This window comes from Somniosus microcephalus, chromosome 28 (genome assembly GCF_052327205.1).
Source record: "Somniosus microcephalus isolate GS21.2 chromosome 28, FLI_Smic_1.0, whole genome shotgun sequence".
NCBI classification, from domain to species: domain Eukaryota; kingdom Metazoa; phylum Chordata; class Chondrichthyes; order Squaliformes; family Somniosidae; genus Somniosus; species Somniosus microcephalus.
Window position 1 is genome coordinate 11,777,728 of NC_141014.1, and position 14,810 is coordinate 11,792,537.

A 14,810-nucleotide genomic window follows, 5' to 3' on the forward strand; every position below is an offset into this window, starting at 1 on the left:
CCCTGTGTCCATTCGGGTAGACATGTTGGTGGCTACTCCAGACCCAAGCCCATCACTTCTAGTTCCCTTTTTTCTTCTTTACCCCTCCTGTCACATCATGCCTCCTTTTATTCCTTCCCTCTCAAGTATTCTGCCCTCCACAATCCCTACCCCCACCTTTTACTAATCCTGACCTTCCTACACTCCTGCTGCCGGCCCGGGCTTGACTCCCTCTGGGATAATCTGACAGCTTCCCTCTGTGCGTCTTGACACCCTCCGAAGGGCCCATCGCTACCTCCTTACGAGCTCCAAACACAACTGCCCCATCGCACTGTCTCGCCGACCCTCCCACCCAGATTGCCAGCTGGGAGATAATCTTGTCCTTCCCAGCCCACTCACCCCGTGGACTCCACCAGCAGATCAGCGATCACTGCCCCCTCGCCACAACGTCCCATCACTTGTGAACAAGATCCTTACCATCCATGAGCTTATTGGGGGTGATTGCATTGACATCAGAGCCTTGATGGAACTTGACTCATGGGTGATGACACCTTCCTGTTAATGAAGCCTCCCCGCCCAGCTATACCTTCCACCACTAGCCCTAACTGAACTTTCCATCGTGTTAATGATTGAAAACACAGCACCCCAGATGGGACTCGAACCCACAATCCCTGGCTTAGAAAGCCAGTGCCTTATCCATTAGGCCACTGGGGCTGAATACAAAAAGCCACCCACCTGAGGGCAATTGACCGCTCCGAATTGTGACATCTGCCTCACATTTTCAGAGTCTTAGAAAGATAAGCACAGATGGGAGCTATTTTCACCCATCATATCTGCCACTGCTCGCGCCATACCAGAGCCATCTACAACAACAACTTGCATTGGTATAGCGCATTTATCGTAGTAACACAGGAGCATTTCTCAAACAAACTTTGACACCAAGCCACATAAGGATCTATTAGGACAGATGACCAAAATCTGGTTAAAGAGGGAGGTTTTATAGAGCATCTTAAAGGAGGAGAGAGAGGTAGCGAGGCGGAGATATTTAGGGAGGGAATTCCAGAGCTTAGGGCCTGGGCAGCTGAAAGAACGGCCGTTGATGAAACGAAGGAAAAAAGGAAAAAGACTTGTATTTATATAGCGCCTTCCGTGACCTGGACATCCCAAAGCGCTTTACAGCCAATGAAGCACTTTTTGAAGTGTAGTCACTGTTGTAATGTAGGAAATGCGGCATCCAATTTATGCACAGCAAGCTCCCACAAACAGCAACGTGATAATGACCAGATAATCTGTTTCAGTGATGCTGGTTGAGGGATAAATATTGGTCACAGGACACTGGGGAGAACACCCTTACTCTTCTTTGAAATAGAGCCATGGGATTGTTTGCCATGGCATCAGGCCAAACATGGGCAAGGAAACCTCATGCTGATTACCACCTACCACCCTCCAGTCAATGTCCATCACCAAAGGTGGCTCGGTACCACCACTACTGACCGAGCTGGCCCAGTTGCCAGACTGGGCCTGTGGCAGGTGGTGAGAGAACCAACATGAGGGAAAACCTAATTGACCAAAGCACCAACTCGCCAAGGTTTCTTCTACAGCACCTCCCAAATCCGTGACCGCGAAGGACAAGGGTAGCAGGCACATGGGAACACCACCAGCTCCATCTTCCCCATCAAGTCACACACCATCCTGACTTGGAAATATATCGCCGTTCCTTCATCATCGCTGGGTCGAAATCCTGGAACTAGATCCCTAACAGCACTATGGGAGCACCTTCACCACACGGAAAGCAGCGGTTCAAGAAGGCGGCTCACCACCACCTTCTCAAGGGCTATTAGGGATGGGCAATAAATGTTGGCTTTGCTAGCGACGCCCACATCCCGTGAATGAATAAAAAATTTGGAGGAAATTTCTGCTCATACAATACCGGATGTCAGATAAATCAGAGACAGTGACGGGGTCGCGAGAGATGGTGGTGAGGTGCAGCTGGGTATCGTCACTCTACATGTGGAATCTGACATTGTATTTTCAGCTGATGTTGCCAAGGGGCAGCATGTAGATGAGAAATAGGAGGGGGCCAAGGATAGATCCTTGGGGGACTCCAGAGGTAACAGTGTGGGAGCGGGAAAAGAAAACATTGCAGGTGATTCTCTGGCTACGATTGGCTGGATAAGAGTGGAACCAGGCGAGTGCAGACCCACCCAGCTGGACGATGGAGGACAGGCGTTGTAGCATGATGGTGTGGTCAACCATACTGAAGACAAGTTGAGAAGGTTGAAGAGGGATAGTTTACCATGGACACAGACACAAAGGATGTTATTTGTGACTTTGATAAAAGCCTTTTCAGTACTGTGGCGGGGCGGAAATCTAATTGGAGGGATTCAAACATGGAGTTGAGGGAAAGATGGGCATAGATTTGGGAGGTGACAGCAAGTTCAAGGACCTTGGATGAAAAGGGAGGTTGGAGATGGGGCGGTAGTTTGCAAAGACAGAGGCGTCAAAAGTGGATTTTTTGAGGAGGGGCGTGATGGCAACCGATTTGAAGGGGAGGGGGAGAGTTCCTGAGGAGAAGGAACCATTTAAATATCAGCTAACATGGGGTCAGGAAGTAAAGCTGTGTGGTGAAGCGCCACGGGACGTTTTACTATGTTAGAGGTGCTATATAAATGCAAGTTGTTGTAGATGTCTCTGGTATGTTGCTAGCGGCAGATACGATGGGTGAAAATAGATTCCATCTGTGCTTCACTTCCTAAGACTGAAAATGTGAGGATGATGTCACATTTCGGAGCGGTCAGTTGCCCTCAGGCAGGTTTCAGTGTATATTCTGCCCCAGTGGCCTAATGGATAAGGCACTGGCCTCTTAAGCCAGGAGTTTGTGGGTTCAAATCCCATTTGGGGTGATGTGTTTTTAAATATCGACACAACGGCAGTTCAGATGGGGCAAGTGGTGGAAGGAGCACTTAACGAAGTGGAAAATTGCCCAGAATACTCTAAACTTGTAGTTTGGGCAAAAATGCAGCCACTGTTAGAGACTGGAGAAATTAAACAATGGAAGAGAGGAGATTTGGGGGAGGGATGGCATCAGATGCCCAAAGATCTAGTTTAGAGCGCGGGTGGTGCCAGCCCAGGAACCATCTTCAATTTCCTACAAGGAAAGATTTTTTCATTTCATTGAGTTACCATGAAAATGGGACTCATCAATTGAGCTCATTCAAAATTCTGCTGCCCGTATCCTAACTCGCACCAAGCCTGGTTCACCCGTCACCCTGTGCTCACTAACCCACACTGACTCCCAGTCCAGCAACGCTTCGATTTTAAAATTCTCATCCTTGTGTTCCAATCCCTCCATGGCCTTTCCCCTCCCTGCCTCTGTAACCTTCTCCAGCTCTACAATAAACCAAGATCTCTGCGCTCCTCCAATTCTGGCCTCTCTCACATCCCCTATTTCCATCGCTCCACCATTGGCGGCCGTGCTTTCAACTGCCTGGGCCCCAAGCTCTGGAATTCACTTCCTAAACATCTCCAACTCTCTACCTCCCTCTGCTCCTTTAAGATGCTCTGTAAAACCTACCTGCTTAACCAAGCTTTTAGTCATCTGTCCTAATAGCTCCTTATCTGGCTTGGTGACAAATTTTGTTTGACAATCGCTCCTGTGTTACTACGATAAATGCGCTATACCAATGCAAGTTGTTGTTGTTGCTGGCCTGGTATGGCGCGAGCAGTGACAGATACGATGGGTGAAAATAGCTTCCATCTGTGCTTAATTTTGTGAGACACTTAAAATGTGAGCCAGATGTCATATTTCAGAGCGGTCAATTGTCCTCAGGTGGGTCACCTTGTCCATTAAGCTCCAGTGGCCTAATGGATGAGGCACTGGTCCTCCTAAACCACGGATTGTGGGTTCAAGTTCCATCTGAGATGATGATTTTTAAAGATTGACAATACGGCGGTGGTTTTATAGGGCAAGTGGTGAAAGGTACAGCCAGGTGGGGAGGCTGCATTAAGGAGGACGGTGTCATCACCTGTGAGACAAGTTTGAATCCACAATCCTTGGATTAGGAGACCAGTGCCTTATCGCTCACCGAATCTCCCACCCAGATCGCCAGCTGGGAGATAATCTTATCCTTCCCATCCCACACACCCCTGACCCTGTGGACTCCGCCAGCAGATCAGCTATCACCGCCCCTCTCCACAACTAATCCGGAATGTCCAATCACTTGTGAACAAGCTTCCAACCATCCATGGGCTTATTGTGGGTGATTGCATTGACATCACAGCCTTGATGGAATCTTGGCTCATGGGTAATGACACCTTCCTGTTAATGAAGCCTTGCCGTCCAGCTGTACCTTCCACCACTGGCCCTGATTAAACCTTCGATCGTGTCAATCTTTAAAAAAGACAGCACCCCAGATGGGACTCGAACCCACAATCCCTGGCTTAGGAGGCCAGTGCCTTATCCATTAGGCCACTGGGGCTGGATACAAAAACTAGCCCACCTGAGGGCAATTGACCGCTCCGAATTGTGACATCAGCCTCACAGTTTCAGAGTCTTAGAAAGATAAGCACAGATGAGAGCTATTTTCACCCATCATATCTGCCACTGCTCGCGCCATAACAAGCCATCTACAACAACAACTTGCATTGGTATAGCGCATTTATCGTAGTAACACAGGAGCGATTCCCAAACAAACTTTGACACCAAGCCACATAAGGAGCTATTAGGACAGATGACCAAAAGCTTGGTTAAAGGGGGAGGTTTTATAGAGCATCTTAAAGGAGGAGAGAGAGGTAGCGAGGGGGAGATATTTAGGGAGGGAATTCCAGAGCTTAGCGCCTGGGCAGCTGAAGACACGGCCGTTGATGAAACGAAGGAAAAATGAAAAAAGACTTGTATTTATATAGCGCCTTCCATGACCTGGACATCCCAAAGCGCTTTACAGCAAATGAAGCACTTTTTGAAGTGCAGTCACTGTTGTAATGTAGGAAATGCGGCATCCAATTTACGCACAGCAAGCTCCCACAAGCAGCAACGTGATAATGACCAGATGATCTGTTTCAGTGATGCTGGCTGAGGGATAAATATTGGTCACAGGACACTGGGGAGAACACCCTTACTCTTCTTTGAAATAGAGCCATGGGATTGTTTGCCATGGCATCAGGCCAAACATGGGCAAGGAAACCTCATGCTGATTACCACCTACCGCCCTCCAGTCAATGTCCATCACCAAAGGTGGCTCGGTACCACCACTACTGACCGAGCTGGCCAAGTTGCCAGACTGGGCCTGTGGCAGGTGGTGAGAGAACCAACATGAGGGAAAACCTAATTGACCAAAGCACCAACTCACCAAGGTTTCTTCTACAGCACCTCCCAAACCCGTGACCTCGAAGCACAAGAGTAGCAGGCACATGGGAACACCACCAGCTCCATCTTCCCCATCACGTCACACACCATCCTGACTTGGAAGTATATCGGCCGTTCCTTCATCATCGCTGGGTCGAAACCCTGGAACTCCCTCCCCAACAGCACTATGGGAGTACCTTCACCACACGGACTGCAGCGGTTCAAGAAGGCGGCTCAACACCACTTTCTCAAGGGCTATTAGGGATGGGCAATAAATGTTGGCTTTGCTAGCGACGCCCAGATCCCGTGAATGAATAAAAAATTTGGAGGAAATTTCTGCTCATACAATACCGGATGCCAGATAAATCAGAGACAGTGACGGGGTCGCGAGAGATGGTGGTGAAGTACAGTTGTGTATCGTCAGTGTACATGTGGAATCTGACATTGTATTTTCAGCTGATGTTGCCAAGGGGCAGCATGTAGATGAGAAATAGGAGGGGGGCAAGGATAGATCCTTGGGGGACTCCAGAGGTAACAGTGCGGGAGTGGGAAAAGAAACGATTGCAGGTGATTCTCTGGCTACGATTGGCTGGATAAGAGTGGAGCCAGGCGAGTGCAGTCCCACCCAGCTGGATGACGGAGGAGAGACGTTGCAGCATGATGGTGTGGTCAACCATACTGAAGACAAGTTGAGAAGATTGAAGTGGGATAGTTTACCATGGACACAGACACATAGGATGTTATTTGTGACTTTGATAAGAGCCTTTTCAGTACTGTGGCGGGGAGGAAATCTAATTGGAGGGATTCAAACATGGAGTTGAGGGAAAGATGGGCACAGATTTGGGAGGTGACAGCAAGTTCAAGGACCTTGGATGAAAAGGGAGGTTGGAGATGGGGCGGTAGTTTGCAAAGACAGAAGCGTCAAGAGTGTATTTTTGAGGAGATGGCGGCTGATTTGAAGGGGAGGGAGAGAGTACCTGAGGAGAAGGAACCATTTAAATATCAGCTAACATGGGGTCAGGAAGGAAAGTTGGGTGGCGAAACGCCACGGGACGTTTTACTATGTTAAAGGTGCTATATAAATGCAAGTTGTTGCTGTAGATGGCTCTGGTATGGTGCTAGCGGCAGATACGATGGGTGGAAATAGATTCCATTTGTGCTTCACTTTCTCAAACTGATAATGTGAGGCCGATGTCACATTTCGGAGCGGTCAGTTGCCCTCAGGAGAGGCATTTTGCATATTCAGCTCCAGTGGCCTAATGGATAAGGCACTGGCATCCTAAGCCAGGGATTGTGGGTTAAAATCCCATCTGGAGTGGTGTGTTTTTAAGGATTTATACAACGGTGGTTTAGGTGGGGCAAGTGGTGGAAGGAGCACTTCACAAAGTGGAAAATTGCCCAGAATGGGCAGTGAGCCCAGGTTACTTTAAACTTGTAGTTTGTGCTAAAATGCAGCCACTATTAGAGGCTGGGGAACTTAAACAATGGAAGAGAGGAGATTGGGGAGAAATGGTGAAGGATGGCATCTGATGGCCAAGGATAGAGTCGCAGAGCGAGGGAGCTGCCAGCCCAGGAGACATCTTGAATTTCCTTCAAGGAAAGTGTTTTATTTTATTGAATTAGCTCTTTTACTTTCATTCACTCATTTTATTCTTTCAGTTTACTGATTTGTTATGAATCAGTTGTGCGTTAATGCTTTCTCTTTTGTTTAGATGTATTCATTCATTAGGGAACAGTGGCATAATGGTTATGTTACTGGACAAATAACCCACAGACCTGGGCTAAAGATCCATAGACATGAGTTTAAATCCTGTGATGGCAGCTGGGGAATTTAAGTTCAGTTAATTAAATAAATCTGGAATAAAAGCTAGCATCAGTAATGGTGACAGATTTGTTATCAGTTAATGCTTTCTCTTGTGTTGCGATGTTTTCATTCTTCAGTTGTACTCATTAATTCTACTTATACTACAATTGTGCTCCTTTCTGTTACTCATCACTTTGGTGCTTCTCGTGTCAAGTAAATTATTTCAGTGAATTAAAGCTTTTTCTTCCATTTAGAAATTTTATTTCTTCTGTTGAACGGGGAAACACTATGAAAATGGGACTCATTAATTGAGCTCATCCATAATTCTGCTGCCCGTATCCTAACTTGCACCAAGTCCGGTTCACCCGTCACCCTGTGCTCACTAACCCACACTGACTCCCAGTCCAGCAACGCTTCGATTTAAAATTCTCATCCCTGTGTTCCAATCCCTCCATGGCCTCGCCCCTCGCTGTCTCTGTAACCTTCGCCAGCTCTACAATAATCCAAGATCTCTGCGCTTCTCCAAATCTGGCCTCTTTCAAATCCCCTATTGTAATCGCTCCACCATTGGCGGCCGTGCCTTCAACTGCACTTTGTCCAGTTTACAGCCCATCGCCCATCGTTGCTGTTACCTGCTGAGTCTGTGACTGCCCCACTGGCTTATTTTGCTGCTGTCTGGGTCCTGACCAGAAATTCACTCTCCTGGGCCGACGTCCATTTCTCCACCGTTTCCGGATCTTATGGTGGCCTCCAACTTCACCACCGCTTTCTGCCCCACGGCAATTCTCCACATTTCCACGGAAATATCTCTCGGTAACTCTGCCCTCACAAACCCCTACAGAATGTCCATCCACTTGTGAACATGGTCCTCACCATCCATGAGTTTACGGTGGATGATTACATTGACATCACGGCCTTGACGGAAACTTGGCTCACAGGTGATGACACCATCCTCCTTCATGCAGCCTCCCCGCCTGGCCATACAATTCACCACTTGCCCTGCCTAAACCGCCTTAGCATCAATCTTTAAAAAAGCATCACTTTAGATGGGACTCAAACCCACCATAAGGCGAGTGCCTTATCCATTAGGCCACTGGGGCTTAAACGACAATATTGCCCGCCTGAGGGCAAGTGACCGCTCCGAAATGTGACATCTGCCACATATTTTCAGAGTCTCACAAAGTTAACCCGAGATGGGAGCTATTTTCACCCATCATATCTGTCACTGCTCGCGCCATACCAAGCCATCTACAACAACAACTTGCATTGGTATAGCGCCTTTAGCGTAGTAACACAGGAGCAATTGTCAAAGAAAATTTGACACCAAGCCACATAAGGAGCTATTAGGACAGATGATCAAAAGCTTGGTTAAAGAGTTAGGTTTTACAGAGCATCTTAAAGGAGGAGAGGGCGGTAGAGAGGCGGAGACATTTAGGGAGTGAATTCCAGAGCTTGGGGCCCAGGCAGTTGAAAGCACGGCCGCCAATGGTGGAGCGATGGAAATAGGGGATGTGATAGAGGCCAGAATTGGAGAAGTGCAGAGATCTTGGATTATTGTCGGGCTGGAGAAGGTTACAGAGACAGCGAGGGGCGAGGCCATGGAGGGATTGGAACACAAGGATGAGAATTTTAAAATCGAAGCATTGCTGGACTGGGAGTCAGTGTGGGTTAGTGAGCACAGGGTGAAGGGTGAACCGGACTTGGTGCGAGTTAGGATGCGGGCAGCCGAATTATGGATGAGTTGAATTGATGAGTCCCATTTTCATGGTGTTTCCCCGTTCAACGGAAGAAATAAAATTACTAAATGGAAGAAAAAGCTTTAATTCACTGAAATAAATTACTTAACACAAGAAGCACCAAAGTGATGAGTAACAGAAAGGAGCACAATTGTAGTATAAGTAGAATCAGTGAGTACAACTGAAGAATGAAAACATCTCAACACAAGAGAAAGCATTAACTCAGAATTAATTCAAAACAAATCACTAAACTGAAAGAATAAAATGGGTGAAAGAAAGAAAATCCGTTAATTCAATGAAATAAAACACTTTCCTTGAAGGAAATTCAAGATGTCTCCTGGGCTGGCAGCTCCCTCGCTCTGCGACTCTATCCTTGGCCATCCGATGCCATCCTTCACCATTTCTCCGCAATCTCCTCTCTTCCAATGTTTAAGTTCCTCAGGCTCTAATAGTTTTGCATTTTAGCCCAAACTACAATTTGAAATTCACCTGGGCCTCAATGCTCACCCGTGGTAATTTTTCACTTTGTTAAGTATACGTTCCACCATTGACACAGGATTATATTACACAGGATATACGGCACAGAATCAGGCCCTTCGGCCTGTAGGATTTCGCAAAATTTTTGAAATTTTCTACAGCTCCGAAGATTTATTTTTAATTATAGAATACCTGGGTAGAATACACCTTTAAAAATCCAGGGATCAAAAATGGACGTCAGACCTCGTGGCAGAAGAAAAGGCAGCCTGTGTGTCTGTGAAAAGGATAATCAAAGATGGCTGTCCGACCTCATGGCAGAAGACACAACACAGCCCGTGTGCTGTGAAAAGGAAAATCAAAGATGGCTGACAAAGGATTTTAAAAAAAACCCAGCCCCTGAAGTAGTAAGGTATTTAAACCGTCAATCAAATGCGGTTTGGGAAACTGCTACAATGTTGACTCAAAAGATTAAGTGCTTGAGACTGTCAGCATGAACAAAGGAACTTTGTTTACACGAATGCTTTACAATATTGACTTAAGAGATTAAGCACTTCAGACTGCCAATCAATTGCGATTGGGCATGACCACAGGACAATCAGATTGTTTACATTAACCTCCAAGGGCTGTTTACTCAGCAATTAAGGAAATAGACATGTTTTCTTCAAACGGAGACAGCTTTATTCAACCCATCACTATGAATGGGGATACATTCAAAAACCCATCACAAGGGAAATGGGGAATTCATCCAAAACCCATCACAATGAATGGGACAGATCGATTCCCTTTTGTATAGTCCAGGTACATCCGGATTTGGCCGGGAAGATTTCGGCTCCAAATGGGGTATAAGATAGCTTCTCAGGAAGCCATCTCTCTCTCTCTCTGCAGCCTCACCTCCATGCCCTATCTACAACTCAGGAGCCTGCCCAAGGGAGTGGAATACCAGCAGTTACTTTTAAACACTGGGGTATCTCCATTTCAGGGTGGTGAAGAATCTAAGACCGCAGGGGCACGGAGCAGGCGTTTCACTGGTGAGCATAGTTTTTCTGTCCCATCACAAAGCAACTTAGATAGGTATTTAGGGGTGGGAATTAAGGGGGATTTTGTTAAAACTGTAATTTTAGTCAATTTTCCCTCGTTGTGTCTGTTTTCTCCTCCCCTGTTAAGTAACAGTGTTGCACTAAGCAAAAGAGTGCTGTAGTGGACACTAAGTACTGTGAGAAGTAAAGTGCTGCACTAGTTAAAGGTGCTGTATTTAAGTAAGTGTGTACTTTATTAAAGGTGCTGTATTTAAGAAAAGGAGTGTTGCACTGTTAAGTAAAAGTGCTGTATCGAGCACAGGTGTGTTGTATTCATTATTTAAAGTTGTTTTTTTTTGTTTCAATAAATACTGGTCTGTTTTGCACCCAACCACGAGTCTCGTTTCTGTCTACATCGCTACCGAATAAGTCCGGCGGTCAGGACCAGGAAAAGGGGAGCACTTCAAAACCGCACGGGGCTCTGGAGAAGCTCAGAGGCTTCTGACTGGCCAGAAACAATAACCCCATCCCCGTTAATAATTCCTACAGGCCCAACCAGTCCATGCCGGCGTTTATGCTCCACTCAAACCACCTCCCGTCTTTCCTCATCTAACTCTATCAGTGTAACCCTCTATTCCCTTCTCCCTCATATGCTTATCCAGCCTCCCCTTAAATGTATCTATACTATTCGCTTCAACCACTCCCTGTGGTAGCGAGTTCCACATTTTCACCACTCTCTGGGTAAAGAAGTGTCTTCTGAATTCCCTATATGATTTCTTGGTGACTATCTTATATTGATGGCCTCTAGTTTTGCTCTTCCCCACAAGTGGAAACATTCTCTCTGTATCCACTCTATCAAAACCTTTCATAATTTTAAAGACCTCTATTAGGTCACCCCTCAGCCTTCTCTTTTCACTTGCCCCGGTTAAACACTGAAATGTTAGTCTTTAAAACACATCCCCCAGATGGGTCTTGAGCCCACAATCCCAAGCTTAGGAGGCCAGTGCTTTATCTATTTTTTTTAATGGATTTAGTCAACATTTAAAACATTTACAACAACATGATCATTCCATTGTATCAGACAAATCCATGCCGTCACTCTGTAAAGTCATTCCTCCACCGTTCATTAACATCAAAAACTGAAGTTTAATTTGTCTGCATTAAGCCACTGGGGCTGAATACACAACAAGGCAACCCACCTGAGGGCAACTGACCGCTCCGAAATATCACATCTGTCTCACATTTTCAAAGTCTTAGAAAGTTAAGCACAGATGGATGCTATTTTACTCGACCCTACAAATAGCTTCTGGACTCACTCGTCCTCCATACCTGTCTCTGAACATGGACATAATTTCATCGATGCTCCAAGCTGACTCCACCCCATCGACCTCAACTTTATCCCACCACGGGACCTCCTGATTTTAACTTTGGACTCCCTTTCATTGTCTCCTCTCTATTCCCCGTTTATTACCAGGACATGTCTGGTCTAATCTTGCTGTGTAACCAGGCCTCTGTAACTTGACTTTCCCTGTGTCCATTCGTGTGTGCGTGTTGGTGGTCGCTCCAGACCCGAGCCCATCACTTCTAGTTCCCTTTTTCTTCTTTACCCCTCCTCAGCCTCTCTCCTGTCATCATGCCTCCTTTTATTTCTTCCCTCTCAGGTATTCTGCCCTCCACAATCCCTACCCCGACCTTTTGTGAACAAGATCCTTACCATCCATGAGCTTATTGTGGGTGATTGCATTGACATCAGAGCCTTGATGGAAACTTGACTCATGGGTGATGACACCTTCCTGTTAATGAAGCCTCCCCGCCCGGCTAAAGCTTCCACCACTGGCCCTGACTGAACTTTCCATCGTGTTAATCACTAAAAACAGAGCACCCCAGATGGGACTTGAACTCACAATCCCTGACTAAGGAGGCCAGTGCCTTATCCATTAGGCCACTGGGGCTGAATACGAAAAGCAGCCCACCTGACGGCAATTGACCGCTCCGAATTGTGACATCTGCCTCACATTTTCAGAGTCTTAGAAAGATAAGCACAGATGGAAGCTATTTTCACCCATCATATCTGTCACTGCTCGCGCCATACCAAGCCATCTACAACAACAACTTGCATTGGTATAGCGCATTTATCGTAGTATCACAGGAGCGATTCTCAAACAAACTTTGACACCAAGCCACATAAGGAGCTATTAGGGCAGATGAGCAAAAGCTTGGTTAAAGAGGGAGGTTTTATAGAGCATCTTAAAGGAGGAGAGAGAGGTAGCGAGGCGGAGATATTTCGGGAGGGAATTCCAGAGCTTAGGGCCGAGGCAGCTGAAAGCACGGCCATTGATCAAACGATGGAAAAAAGAAAAAAGACTTGTATTTATAAAGCGCCTTCCATGACCACTGGACATCCCAAAGCGCTTTACAGCCAATGAAGCACTTTTTGAAGTGCAGTCACTGTTGTAATGTAGGAAATGCAGCATCCAATTTACGCACAGCTAGCTCCCACAAGCAGCAACGTGATAATGACCAGATAATCTGTTTCAGTGATGCTGGCTCAGGGATAAATATTGGTCACAGGACACTGGGGAGAACACCCTTACTCTTCTTTGAAATAGAGCCATGGGATTGTTTGCCATGGCATCAGGCCAAACATGGGCAAGGAATCCTCATGCTGATTACCACCTACCGCCCTCCATTCAATGTCCATCACCAAAGGTGGCTCGGTACCACCACTACTGACCGAGCTGGCCAAGTTGCCAGACTGGGCCTGTGGCAGGTGGTGAGAGAACCAACATGAGGGAAAACCTAATTGACCAAAGCACCAACTTGCCAAGGTTTCTTCTACAGCACCTCCCAAACCCGTGACCTCGAAGGACAAGAGTAGTCGGCACATGGGAACACCACCAGCTCCATCATCCCCATCAAGCCATACACCATCCTGACTTGGAAGTATATCGGCCGTTCCTTCATCATCGCTGGGTCGAAATCCTGGAACTCCCTCCCCAACAGCACTATGGGAGTACCTTCACCACACGGACTGCAGCGGTTCAAGAATGCGGCTCACCACCACCTTCTCAAGGGCTATTAGGGATGGACAATAAATGTTGGCTTTGCTAGCGACGCCCAGATCCCGTGAATGAATAAAAAATTTGGAGGAAATTTCTGCTCATAAAATACCGGATGTCAGATAAATCAGAGACAGTGATGGGGTCGCGAGAGATGGTGGTGAGGTACAGTTGGGTATCGTCACTGTACATGTGGAATCTGACATTGTATTTTCAGCTGATGTTGCCAAGGGGCAGGGTGTAGATGAGAAATAGGAGGGGGCCAAGGATAGATCCTTGGGGGACTCCAGAGGTAACAGTGCGGAAGTGGGAAAAGAAACCATTGCAGGTGATTCTCTGGCTACGATTGGCTGGATAAGAGTGGAACCAGGCAAGTGCGGTCCCACCCAGCTGGACGACGGAGGAGAGGCGTTGTAGCATGATGGTGTGGTCAACCATACTGAAGACAAGTTGTGAAGGTTGAAGAGGGATAGTTTACCATGGACACAGACACATAGGATGTTATTTGTGACTTTGATAAGAGTCTTTTCAGTACTGTGGCGGGGCGGAAATCTAATTGGAGGGATTCAAACATGGAGTTGAGGGAAAGATGGGCACAGATTACGGAGGTGACAGCAAGTTCAAGGACCTTGGATGAAAAGGGAGGTTGGAGATGCGGCGGTAGTTTGCAAAGACAGAGGCGTCAAGAGTGTATTTCTGAGGAGATGGCGGCTGATTTGAAGGGGAGGGAGAGAGTACCTGAGGAGAAGGAACCAATTAAATGTCAGCTAACATGGGCTCAGGTAGGAAAGTTGGGTGGTGAAATGCCGCGGGACGTTTTACGATGTTAAAGGTGCTATATAAATGCAAGTTGTTGTTGTAGATGGCTCTGGTATGGCGCTAGCGGCAGATACGATGGGTGGAAATAGATTCCATCTGTGCTTATCTTTCTCAAACTGAAAATGTCACATTTCGGAGCGGTCAGTTGCCCTCATGTGGGCTCTTTTCAGTGTTCAGCCCCAGTGGCCTAATGGATAAGGCACTGGCTTTTTAAGCCAGGGATTGTGGGTTCAAGTCCCATTTGGGGTGATGTGTATTGAAGCAATGGTTGATTAGGCAGGGCTAAGTGGTGGAAGGTACACTTTACAAAGTGGAAAAATGGGCAGTGGGCCCAGGATGCTTTAAACTTGTTGTTTGGGCTAAAATGCAGCCACTTTCAGAGGCTGAGGAAATTAAACAATGGAAGAGAGGGGAGAAATGGTGAAGGATGGCATTGGATGGCCAAGGATAGAGTCGCAGAGCGAGGGAGCTCCCGAGGGAGCTGCCAGCCCAGGACACATCTTGAATTTCCTTCAAGGAAAGTGTTTTATTTTATTGAGTTAATGCTTTTACTTTCATTCACTCATTTTATTCTTT

General features: G+C 46.8%; 2 non-coding genes across 2 annotated transcripts; both read right to left on the reverse strand.

The window, feature by feature from the left end:
* Window positions 1–620: 620 nt before the first annotated feature.
* Window positions 621–693, reverse strand: trnar-ucu (transfer RNA arginine (anticodon UCU)). Its single transcript has one exon. It is a non-coding gene; the product is annotated as a tRNA-Arg (tRNA).
* Window positions 694–4,384: 3,691 nt separating this feature from the next.
* trnar-ccu (transfer RNA arginine (anticodon CCU)) lies at window positions 4,385–4,457 on the reverse strand. Its single transcript has one exon. It is a non-coding gene; the product is annotated as a tRNA-Arg (tRNA).
* Between the last annotated feature and the right edge of the window lie 10,353 nt (window positions 4,458–14,810).